Below are 13,731 nucleotides of genomic sequence, written 5' to 3'. Positions count from 1 at the left end.
CTACCATGAGCCAACTTATTTTATTCTTCATCATCATGCACTGGTGGGATCTAGGACCCCACCAATGACTTCACTGATGGTTGCTACTATAGATGGTGTTGTCATTACTTCTCAAATGGAAGCAATTGATTAGATAAGACACATTGCATCTATAGCTAGGAGAATTACATCTGACACTCTATGTAGATATTTTTGAGTAGACCCTATCAATGCATATCATCTTCAGAGGCATCATCGAGTAGTACATTGCCCACTAATGAGATCTATTAAGTTGCACATCTTCTTACCCTAGGAGATATTTGTGGCCTCACTAGAGATCATAGATACATAGGGTATGCCTATACATAGTGTCATAGAGATGATTTCACAGAGGCCTATATTTTGATCGACCCATGACATGCCATCAAATTATGTACACTAGATTACACAACACTCTACTCAGGACTTTGGCATTGAACACTCTACACAACACTTTAGCAGTCAACAATCTAGCACTCAACACTTAGCATAGAACTCAGATGCACAACAATCTATTGTAGTTCCACCTAAGGGGACCTTATGGGTTGGTTGAGGAGTTCCTATTTCTACTAATGGAATTGACATGCTTGATTAGTAGTTGCAAGATTTGAGTCGAATTCATGTTCTCACTGATATAGGATCATACATGGACATGATATTTTAGTCTACTAACTCTTCACCACTTCCATCCCAACTTATTATTCCTTTATGCTCCTCACTATTACAAAGGATTGAGACTATTGGAGATGGAGTTTCTATTAATGACACCTTAGTACTTGTCACTGATGACCCTCTTTCTCCTCAAGCCCAGGTACACCTCTTTTAAGATTCATTTTTACAATAACAAATTTCTATTCACAAGTATATATTTATGTACTCATATTTCCAAGTAAATTATATTTTTGTAGGCATAGGTAGTAAAGCATGCTTATTCCAATGTGGGCTCTGATCATAGTGGGAGGAGATATGTTATTGATGCAATACCTACTACTCATGGGCATACAAATATGATGGATGTGACACCCACTAGTGCTCAAATAATTTTTAAATAGAAATTTGGATTAATTCAATACTAGATACATGTGCACTTGCATCAATGCGTTTAAATTTGTACAAATATTTGAAACTAGTTTCCCATGTATATATATAGGTATATGTCTAACACATTGATGTGTTTTAATTTACAATGATAAGTTGATACTCCAAAAACACATGATCCTCATGAGTCTCAATTAGAGGGTTTCTCTATTCATATGCATCTAGATGACTTTCTAGTTTAGGACACATACACATGTTTACTTTATCATTGATCTTATTGAGACATACATTTATTATTTGACATTTATATATATGTATTGATCTTTGCACATGTGTTTTTATGATTTTTTTTTATTCGACACATGGTTGGTTCAATTTATGACTGGACATGTGATGTTTATTTCTAGTTTATGGTCCATGTGATATATGTATTTAGTTTATGGTTAGATGTACATGATTGGTTCAATTTATGATTAGAAATGTGATATATGTTTCTAGTTTATGGTCCATGTGATATATGTATTTAATTTGTGGTTAGACATGTACATAATTGGTTCTCTATATGATTAGACATATTATATATGTATTAAGTTGATGGTTAGATATACATGATTCAACATTAAAATGCATGATGAAAATTATTTAAAGAGACATGATTGATGAAAATATATATGTACACATATAAAATCCTAAACTTCATATAAATGAACATGTAAGTATTTAATATATAAGTCCTACATGATGTATAACATGAAATGAGTTTGTGTACAATTTGATATAAGTCCTAAGTTTTGTTAAATGAATTCATGTACAATGTATATACATATAAGTCATAAGTTATGTATGAAATAAAAATCTACACATGTCTACACATATAATTGTCCTGAGTTACATGAAATGAACACATACATAAACTCAATATAAATTATACAAGTTATGTATGAAATGAACATGTACACATGTTTACACATATAACTGTCGTAAGTTACATGAAATGAACACACACAGGAAATATATTAAATGAAGATACATCTATGTACATACATTTTAGTACACATACATTTTTAACTGGATCAAAGAGTGACCTGGTAAATTTATGAAATATCTAGGCAAGTCCTAGAAAATATGAAATATCTAAGCAAACCCTAAGTTACATTAAATGAACACACATAAATACACTCAATATAAGTCATACAGGTTATGTATGAAATGAACATGTACACATGTCTACACATATAATTGTCCTAAGTTACATGAAATGTATTTAATGAAGATACATACATGCATGTACACACATATAGTACACATACATTTTAACTAGATCAAAGAGCAACTTGGTAAACTTATGAAATATCTAAGAAAGTCCTAAGTTACAAGAAATGAAAACTTATACATGTACACTCCATATAAGTCCTACAAGTTATGTATGAAATGAACATGTACACATGTCTACACATATAATTGTCCTAAGTTACATTAAATGAATATACACACATGAAATATATTAAATGATGATACATACATACATGTATATTTTATAGTATTAGTACACATAAATTTTAACTGGATGAAAGAGTGACTTGGTAAATTTATGAAATATCTAAGCAAGTCCTAGAAATATGAAATATCTAAGAAAGTGCTGCAAATATGAAATATGTCAATTAGCTTCAAGTAGTTCCACATGCTCATAGAGAACATTTAGTATTCTCTCATGGACCTTAGTATCTAATCTTGACTTGCAAAATCCACCTTTATATTTAACTAGATGTAGAGAAATGGATGTAGCAATGACACAATGACTATATTGAAGCACTTTATTGTCAGGTTGCTAATCAACAAAGTGAATTCAATGTTTCACTAATTTGTGTTGGCTAAGATATGTTCCCTCCAAAACAACTGAACCCTCACACCATGCATTTAAAAGTTAATTTAATGTGTACATATAATAAAAAAAATTCATCATTTAATAATAAATGTACATAATTTATATATAAATTCAAAAAATATACCTATAGTGAATAACATTCCATCACTTGCTTTAGGTTTAGTTAACTTCCTCGTTCTATAGTGCAACACAATAAATTGTAACTCATGCCTTTGACATTTACAGGCTCAACAGTAACTGGAAAGACTTTGCCTACACATAATAAATATCATATATGTATATGTGAGCACTAAATTTTCTTTGTGACTTTGATATATATATATTTATTATTTTTAAATATTTACTTACCAATTCGCACTAGTCTACATATATGGTTATTATCAGTAGAAATTAAATGAATGTCATCAAAGTTTCCATCTTCATCTCCATTAACTATATCAATAAAAAAAAGTGGCACCAAAGTCCATAGACATACATATCCACGATCTTGATTGATGCATTCATTTTAATTCTTAGCAATAAAATAACAACAAAAGCATGAATGGTCTCTCATGTACAATGTCCAATTGTGATGATTGGTACTCATAACATAATATATAAGGATTGGTTTTTTCTATCCTCTTGCAACCATGCATAGTTTTTCTATCCACACCTAAAGACACATATTTAATATATAAAAAAACAATAGAGACAAAAATATATATTCACATGTGTGTATAACTTAAATTGGATAAGAGAAAATATATACAAGTGCATGCACATTTACCTAATATATCCCAACAAACTCTATATGGTACTATTTGACTCACTCTTGATGATGTGTCAACCTCATTTGATATAAAATGTGTCTTGCACCATTCAAAAATTCCATGTGCATTATTTATACAAACTCCCTTATAATTCATTTGATACTTTTGTACATCAAATTTGATACAAGCTCCAACACCATCATGTTCATCTTTTCCATGTCCACTTTCAAAGGAACTGCATACATGTGGTATTTTTTCATTACAATGATATTGACAAAGTGCATAAAGTGATTGAGATGATTTCAATTTTATAGCACACCCATCTAACTAAACATAATGTTTATCGATACTTATGCCTCTTTCTTTGATATATATAAAAAAAATCTTGAAACAATGTTCTACATAATGATTATCATGTTCTTTATCATCAATTATGTAGAAGTGATATTCTTTCTTGATGACTCGTGCTTCATCTATCCTTTGACTACCATCCAAATCTAACTCTGCATGATGATAGCACACTTGTACCATAATACTAACCGAATCTGAAAAATAGTAGTCTGATTGAATAGCCTTTTGATGAATGAATGAAATTTTTTTTGCAAAGTCAACAACTGATAAAATAGTTCCAAGTGTAAAGTTATCTCTAAGTGTTTGAAATTTTTGTTCTTGCCACTTTGCAAAAAAGGCATGATGAAAGCATGGTTTTATCAAACCTTTAAATTTGTCCATAAATCCTCCAACACTCATCTCCTCTTCAACATATTCTAATCTTTTTAATCCTTTCCCAAATTTAGTTCCATTCCTTACATACTTGTTACCCTTGCAAGTTATCATTTTTGTGACATCAATACCTTTATTATTCAAAGGAAAAAGAGCCAAATTAGAACATGTGTCACATGTTCCTCTAATGTAATTAATTTGACCAAAAGGAACATCTATTTTGTCACATACAACATATGAGATGAACTCACTTCGTCTACTAGGAGAGGCATTTTTCTAACCAAAAATTTCTTCTATAATTTTTTTATAAAATTGATAGTGGAGATCAAATTTAATATGATAATGACAAAAACAAGTTTCAAACACTATGTTTCTCCTAACATAGTATGGCTTCAATCTTTCAAATAATGTCTGCCCAATATTTATATTAGCATTTTAACTACAAAATGAGACATACATTTCATGTTGTGTTATGTCCAACTAATGTTTTGTATGATGTTGGTAAAGGTTAGCTCTAACCCTATGTCTGAGAACATCTCTAATATTTAATGAAGCATGAGTATTATCATTCCAAAATAATATTACCAAATTTTTTATTCTATAATCAATCCTATCACAATGAGGGGCTCTACACATAATTGCCCAATTCCCTTCCAAAGTGCTATCATCCAATGTAATTTACCTCTTAATATATTTTGATATGGCTTTTCTACTAGAGCCAATATGTGATGAAACTGAAGATATTTGTCTATTTTTGGTTATACTACTACCAAGAATAGATTGCAACATAACTCTTCTCATAGTGCTCTTATCTTTACTTTGACTTTCCTTTAGAGATCAAATCTTTCTTAACATTTTCAATAATATCACTTTGCACGTTACAAAAGTTTCTCTTTTTTGATGTTGTGTCTACTCCTAGAAATTTTAATGACTCTTCCAAGTTTTTCTATAAAAGAACACAAGAAAGTACTTGAGTTTTTTCAATTGTTTCCAAAACATCAAATTTACTTGTTATTTCTTTTACTATCTTATTCAAATCTCTTTTTTTGGAAAGACTTAACAATTTAATATCAACAAGTAATTTCAATTTATCCACATCCATTGTTAGTAAATGATCTAAATTTTTATGAGTGATATTTTCCTTTACACTTGTGGCTAGTCTTATGCATTCATCCATACCAATTTCGGAAACTAATCCCAACCCTTCTCCAACTTCCATTGCTTCATGTCCTGAATTATCATGTCTCAGATTTTTATATCCTGGATTGTCATGACTCAATTCTTCTTCAACATATATTCTATTGTCTTGTGATTGCTTGTTAAGACCTACATGTATATAGATGAATAAATATAGAAAATTAATTATAAAATTGAAAATATACACATCCATATGAATTTACACATGCACATACCTTCTCATTTTTTGTGATAATTTGCTTAAGTTTTTTCATGATTTCTATGTTCTACACTAGGCAATCTATTTCTTGTAGATTTAGTTTGTCTTCCTTATTATTGTCCCATCTTTGATTTTCAAAAAATTATCAAAAAGTTATGAATTATCTTCTATCTTTAAATAAGTATCAAATTATTTCCATTTTTCTTAAGTCTTCTTCCTTTTTCTTCAAAAATAGTGAATTCCTTGTAAGGTTACATTTTGTATTGATTTAAAAATGAAGGAAAAATTCTTTTCTACATCAAACAAAAAATAAAAAATAAAAAAATTGGCTAACGAGCTTCGTAAAAATGCCCCTTGGCCAACAAGTAGTCTTTTCCAAGCCAAGAGGGCATCCAAGGGACTTTGAGTGAAGCCCCTTAGGTATCAAAAAGGGTAGAAGGGGGATTCGAATGAAGCCCCTTGAGAACCTAAGGGGCTTTGGGAAAAGCCCCCTAGCTGATAGGGAGCTTCACTCGAAGCCCCCTTAGCCCTTCCCCCACAGCCACTGTTGTGGCTAGGAAATAGCCCCAAGGGGCTTCACATCAAGCCCTTGTCAAAACGTGATAAACCACCTTTATGGCTTCATGTGAAGCCTATTCACGTAAAGACCCAAAAAAGGGCTTTGCACGAAGCGAAATTTGTGCAAAGCCTCTAAAAAGGGAAATTTCAAAATTTGTTCATAATTTTTGTCATTTTTTCCTCTTTGGATGGCTCAAACAAGGGCCAAATAAGTTTAAATTCTAAAAATAAATTTGAAAAACTGTTGTCATTTCGATAAGATTTCCAATCAATATATTTTTAGCATATATTGAGTTTATTGTGATGTTTTAGTTTTAGTTTTATTAAATATAGGTTTTTTTGTCATTTTAGAAATCTCCATTTGAAGCTTATGGGAAAAACATATAAGTAAAGATTTAATTTTTTTAAAATATGATCATCAAATATATGTGCATTATCTTTCTAGCAAGTCAAGAAAATTTTCATTCCAATAAATACAAATCAAGTTATGTTGATAAAAAGCAACCTATGTCTATATTATTGTTAGTGTCACTTTGTCACTAAATAAAACCTATATTTTTTATGAAATTGAACAAAACATGCATAAGATACCACTACTTGAGGCCAAACAAAGGGTGATGGATAAAGACATAAGTGGTATTCAAGGGAAGGTTTCAAAAATGGAGACTAAACTAAGCAATTTGGAAAAATTGTTCAAATAGATGGCAAACAATGTGAGTAACCTCTTGAAGAGGAATGATATTGATAAAGGACAGGACTCCCCTCTAGTGGCAGAGACTTAGGGACCAAGAAAATTTACCCATGCTCATTCTAAGAAGAATGAGGATGTCAGTAACAAGGATGAGGTGAAGGCCAATGCTGATAATATGCATATTCTAGCAGATTAGGCTGTGGACCTGATAAAGACTTCTTAGCTGGTCGGTTGTTGTTCTTTTATTATTCTGTTTCATGTTGTCATGTACTGTTCTTCTCTAATGTTTATATCTCATGTTTATCTCTAGACTTTTTTTTTTGTAAAGGTTTCAGGTCCTTTAAAACATGTTTTTACTTAATCAAAACAAAACCAACAAAACTTGCTAGATATTATTGATGTTACTATTCTAGCCTTGAAATAATTTTGTAATTATCATAATTTTTTACAAAGTTATGTTGATCAAAACACCCATCACTTTTTAATAATGTCAATTTTTTGTATAAACAAATTTTGGCATTATACGCAGGGTTTTATTGGATCATATGCCAAATAGTTTTCCTATGATTGTTGTTGTTCTTCTTATGGAAAAACATAAACTATGCTAGGACTTTTTTGTTGAGATTCCTTAAATGAAATCAAAAATTTCAGCTAAATGAAACCCCTTTATTTTTTGTATGAATGAAATCAAATATTTCTAATGAACTCCAAACTAAAATCTCCAAAACCCTACTTACACTAAGTGTTGTGTTATGGCTCTCTAATCATCAATCTCACAATTATGTGGCCTACCAATGTATTTTATATCTTAATCTAAGCTTATTTTGGGATAATTTGCTGCCAAAAACAACATTTTGATTTTAATGTCATTTGATATTAGTTGTTTCAATTTTTATTTTTTTGAAAAAATATGATGCACAACAGGTGCTTTCAATATTATTTGATATTTTTTAAATTTATTTTGATTTTTAATTCTAATATAAACATAATTAGTTCTTTTTCATGTACATAACAAATTTTACTAATATGTTGTGTTTTAGATTACAATAAAAATAGGTTTTGAAGGGACCCCAAAACCCTTCAACAACTAGAGAAAAGATATAGCAATAAAACCACTAGGAAAGAAGTCCTAAAACCAACAACAAAATCAAGTTTTACAAGGACCTAAAACCACAAACATAGTCCAAAAAAAGAGAACCCAGGTTTTACAGGGACCTAGAACCACTAAAATAGTTTAGACCAAAAACTAGTACCAAGTACCACATCCAGAAAATAGGACCAGAATAGGAAAAAACCAAAGAACAAAAACCCAATGCAACTATTAAAGCTTTGTAATCATCTTGACAACCTCTTTACCAATCAGTGCAGTATCCTAGATGGAATCAATAGCCAAAGCAATAGCATCTTTCAGGGCTTTCTTCCTTGAGCTCTACCTTGTTCTTTTGCTTGGACCCTTAGGAGATATAATTTCTTCATTGAATCTTTTGCCAAGGCATGCAACAGTAGCACAGATACTACATGTGACCTGTTCCATCCTTGTTCCACTTTCCTTGATAAGCATTCGGAGATTTTTCTCATAGTTTTTGAGTTTATTAGGAATATCTCCCATTTTCTCTTCCAAATGGCTAATTTTAGCATGGTCGATATCCTAGATGTGCTGCAGAGTATCTACGTTCTTCTTCAGCTCCATCAATTCATTATAAATCCAATAATCAACATAGAGAATGGAGTCAGCTTTGAGCTTGGCAGAATGTAGGAAGAAGAGCTTGGTTTCCCTCTGCAGAGAATCAATGGTACCATCTACAAACTCATGAGGAGGGGAGCCAACCATATCTACATGTTTCTCCCTATCCCTATGTCCATCCTCCATAGTCTCAATAGGAATCTCATTCTGAACAAGGTCCTCCTTGTCATGACCTCCAGTCTCAGTAGCAAGTAAGGTAGGTTTAACCATTTGATCATCCTCTCTCACCTCAATAGGATTCACAATAAGAATATCTTTGTCTTTAACCCATCCAATAGAAACAATCTAAATGTTCTCCTTCTTAGGGTTTCTCTATTCTAAATTTCCTTCACTTATGTCTATCTCATTCCCTTTCTCAATTTTTCCTTTAGTCTCCGGATATCCTTCCAAATTTGAGCTAAAACCCCCAACATCTGTACCATCCTCTTCTACACAGATATCATTCTTTAAGCTAACATTATTCTCAAACTTGAAAACCTCTTCCACAACTTTTTTCTAAGTATTAGAGGGTTTACGTTTGGGGTCCTTTTATTTTCTTTTTACACTACTCTCCTTCTTAATGTTTTTTGAGTGAGAACCCTTATGTTTTTCAGAGGGGGTAGAGGATATAGATTTATTTTTACAATAACCCTCTATGAGAAGAATCAGACCTTCATGCAAAATAGGATGAGCCTCCTTCTTCCTATCAGCATGCAAACTTTGAAGTAAATAAAACCACAGATAGAAAGGCAAAGAAAGTCTATCCTTATGCCTAAAATGATGAGAAAAACAAAATGTAATTCATGAACCCTTTTATTTCTACTAATAATCCTTTAATGTTTTTGTAGGAAATAATGTTTTCTTTGATCATCTTTTTAATATGACATTGAGGCTATTTGGACCCACCATACATAAAATGTACATAATTTCATATCATTGCTACAATATTTGTCTTCTCTTCCATTTATTGTACTATATTAAAGTTATTGATCTAACAATTTAATTTAATTTTTTAAAGGTGGAATGAATAGGGTTATAAATTAAAAATTCAGTTGATTACATATTTTGAGGGCCTATTTGGAAAAAGAAAAAAAATGTTTTTGACACCGCCCTACTTCTAAAAAGAGCATCAAGGCATATAAAGACTGTGAGGGATCAATACAGAAGGGGTCTAAATGAGAATCCAAAGTACATTCATCCTCTTATGATGCCACTGATTGAATGGAATGAAATAATAGAAGATGCAAAAGGAGAAAAGGCTATGTGATAATAAAGGAAATGAACTAGTACAGGGAAAAAGAAGGTATCTCATGATAGTATTAAGTACAATGTAATCATGCACTAATTAGTGATCTTTGTAAATATATAATATAACATGTTTCAAATTATTCATAGACTATAGGACACATCAATGACTATAAAACTGGGACTAGAAAAGGTTGGCCAACATAAACTTGGCTCTGGTGGCTATATGAATCTTTAGTCTTGACTTGTAACTAGCAGCAATGGAATTTCATATAATTTTTTTAATATAATATTGCAAGGAATTGTTTTAATCAAACCATACATGCAAAATTGATGATATTAAGCAAAAAATACAAGACATAGAAAGCAATGTGGAGCTCACAGATGAAGATAAAAAAATTCCCATGAAGGAAGGCTATAAAGTTGTGGTTGCACACCCACACCAAGAATCCTAAAGCCTTTCCCAAGAATCTAGTGCACCAAATGAGACATAGGTAAATTGGTCATATGAAAAGTAAATCAAATTGAATAGTTGAGAAATTTCTTTTTTGGTGTTAGTTTTGAACATAAATTGACTGCATAACAATGCGCATAACATTTCGCTACAGCCTTCATGTCCTATCATAGAACATGCTCGTGATGAATGAAGTATGTAATTAGATGATAATGGGTAATTTAGATTGATGTTATGGGGAGGGGGTGAGGCCAAGATGAGCTTTCACCTTCACGTGATTGGCTTTGTTAAGTAGAGAATATTAAAGTATTCTCAAAACCAAGTGAAGCTCAAACTAACATACCAAGGAATCTTAAACCTAATCCATCTACCTCTCATCTTCTCATCCTAGTAAGTCATCTTTTCTACCACTTTTTTCATATTCAATATTCTGTAATTCACAATCTTGATAATGGTAGCCTTCATCTTGTCGATAAGTTTTTCCTATCCTATCCTTTTATTTTTTTAAATGTGTCAATTTCTCTCCTACCATAACTCCCATATGAAAATAGATGGTGTTGCAGTCCACAAGCCACCATACAAATAGTTCTTATTTTGAATAGGCCAAGCTTGAAACATGCTTAGGATTTGAATAGGCCAAGCCTAAAACATGCTTAGGATTTGAATAGGCCAAGCCTAAAACATGCTTAGGATTGAACTTGGCATTGCTGAGTTCCATCCAAGTTATTTAACCAGCTCCAACATTGGTGAGAGTATTTGCAGGTTCATAATATGCACCTTTTTGGACTTGTATATCATTTTTCTTTGAATGTATCAATTATAAGGATTTCATTTTGTAGTGCTAGCCATGAGAACAATCCTATCTTAGGTAAGCACTTTTTATCCCAATACAATCACAATTAGATGTTTATCTTTGGTCTTAGCTATTTTCTATTAGGTAATTATAGCCCTCATTAGTGTTTGAGTTTCCTATAGTCATTTGATAGTGTCTCTAAACACCTTACCTCCTCCGTCGATGTCATTTGCCTTGACCCCAATAGAAATCAGCAAATCATAGTTGATGAGGACTACTGGAGCAACCTTCATTACTGCATCCAAACCAAGGCAACCCAATTAATTTGTATTTGTATACTATGGAAAAAATTGTAAACTTATAACCATATTCCAACTTTATTAAACTAATTTCTCTTCTTTATCTTTTGGTACTCAAAATTGGTATTGTTATTCAAAGACAGTAGCAGAGAAAGCAATGTGTGAGTATGTGATGTTTAAAGGTAGCCTTCATTTGATAACATTTTAAATTGCTTTTAATTTGAACAATGAGCATATTAACCCATAATTGGGTGATAAAATGTTTACTAATGTTGTTCTTAAAACTAGATTTATATAAGGCCATAATACTTCATCAAATCTTCAACATCATCTCTTAAATGGAGGCCATAATTTTTTGCAAAAAAATAGGGCTCCATCACTACTAACTCTTCAATACCCCTCTAAGAGAGGTGACATTATATTATTATTCAATTGAAATTCTAGTCCAAAAAACCATTATTCACTGCATTTTCCATTCAATGTGTTCATAAAATGAATGAAAATGAAGATCACATAGCATTTTAGGGATTTATTCACCTTTTATATGTTTGGAATAGTAGAAAAAGGTCATAATATGTGTGGATGGTCTAAATTCAAATCCAATTTGGAACATTTCATACTTGGGTCCCAACAAAGTTTGAGTGGGATTTCTACTTCATCCCATCTCTTTGAATTAATCAACACTTTGTATCCATTTTTTGCACTATACTAACCATTGTTTGATGCCACCTAGATGATTTTGTTGTTCCTCTCAAGCTACTTAACTTTCCTATCTTGAATGTTATTTTCATATGCCTTTATAGCAACTAGATCATTCTCTACTTCTTTCAGAGATTTCCAAATCCATCGTGGATATCCTTCTAAAATGATCTTAGTTTTGTAGTCACTTACTCTACTACCCCATAGATTAATTAGTTTCTCCTTAAAATCTCTTGGTATTAGACTGTTGTCTATTAGGGGGTGCCCATCCCAAGAGTCTTCCCAAAAAAGGGCTTCATCCCCTTTTCCAACATCCCAAGTAGGGTATTTTCCCACAAGGTGGTGGCATTTAACCATGAAGTTCTAACTTTCTAATCCTTTAGGAAGGGTCTTCAAACTAAAAATTGAGATAGGGTATTCTACCATCAAATATTTATTATACATAATCTTGGCCCATTTATGCTCTCTTTCCCTATAGAGGCACCATATTAATTTGGCCCCAAGGACTTCATTTTGCCATTGTAAATTCTTAATCCCTAATCCTCCCCATTCCTTAGGTTTGTTGATATTGTCCCATTTAATGAGGGCCAATTTTTTGGATTCCTCGCAATCATTCCATAAGAAAATCCTAAGTTTAGCCTCTATCTTATGATGAAGATGCTTGGGGAGAGGGAGATAAGAAAGTGGGTATGTAGGAATGGCTAACAGTACCGAGCTTATCTTGGTACTCTTCCCTGCTTTTGTGAGCCACTTTTCTTTCCAACCACCAATCCTAGCTTCCAATTTCTCCAGTATGTTATACCAAACCTTACTAGACTTCCAACCCTTATCCAACTCAATGCCAAGGTACTTGCACGGGAAAGAACCTATTTTGTATCCCATAATGTGGCAAATTCATTTTCCACCTTAGGATCTCTATTAATAAAATATATCTCTCATTTTGAAACATTCATTTTCTGATTGGAGGCTTTCATATAACTTTCTATGATAGCTTTTAAAGAAATTGCCTCTTTTACTATACTTTCCCCTGGCAGAATTGTGTCATCTACATATTGCTGGTGAGTTATATTGGGAAAATTCCTAGTGATAGTAATACCTTTTATCTCCTATTTGTTATGAGCCCTAGTAATAGATCTCCCAAAAGCTTCAACCATGATAATATACAAAAATAGAGATAACGGATCTCCTTGTCTTATACCCCTAAAAATATCAAAAAAACCTTTAGGGGATCCATTAACAAGAACAAAAATTTCGGTAGAGGAGATTGTCGTTTATTTTTAGGCCCCTGCCAAAGTTTAAATTTTAAAATTCCTTCCCACCAATGGCTAGTCCCCAATTTTAATGATATTTTAATGCCCAATGTATTTAATGTTTTGCCTCACTGGCGTGCAACTTTCCTCACCTTCAGATCTTCCCAGATCGATGATCACCGCATCCCCACATTATACAGATGTGAGTTA

At 32.0% G+C, this 13,731-nt stretch overlaps 1 pseudogene; it reads right to left on the bottom strand.

The window, feature by feature from the left end:
* The window catches only part of LOC149573214 (lipoamide acyltransferase component of branched-chain alpha-keto acid dehydrogenase complex, mitochondrial-like), a 91,614-nt pseudogene extending 82,602 nt beyond the window's left edge, over positions 1-9,012 (bottom strand).
* Between the last annotated feature and the right edge of the window lie 4,719 nt (positions 9,013-13,731).

Source organism: Cupressus sempervirens, chromosome 2 (genome assembly GCF_028749045.1).
Source record: "Cupressus sempervirens isolate cs-2001-9-10 chromosome 2, ASM2874904v1, whole genome shotgun sequence".
Classification (NCBI taxonomy): Eukaryota; Viridiplantae; Streptophyta; class Pinopsida; order Cupressales; family Cupressaceae; genus Cupressus; species Cupressus sempervirens.
This window is presented reverse-complemented; position numbering and strand designations above follow the sequence as displayed.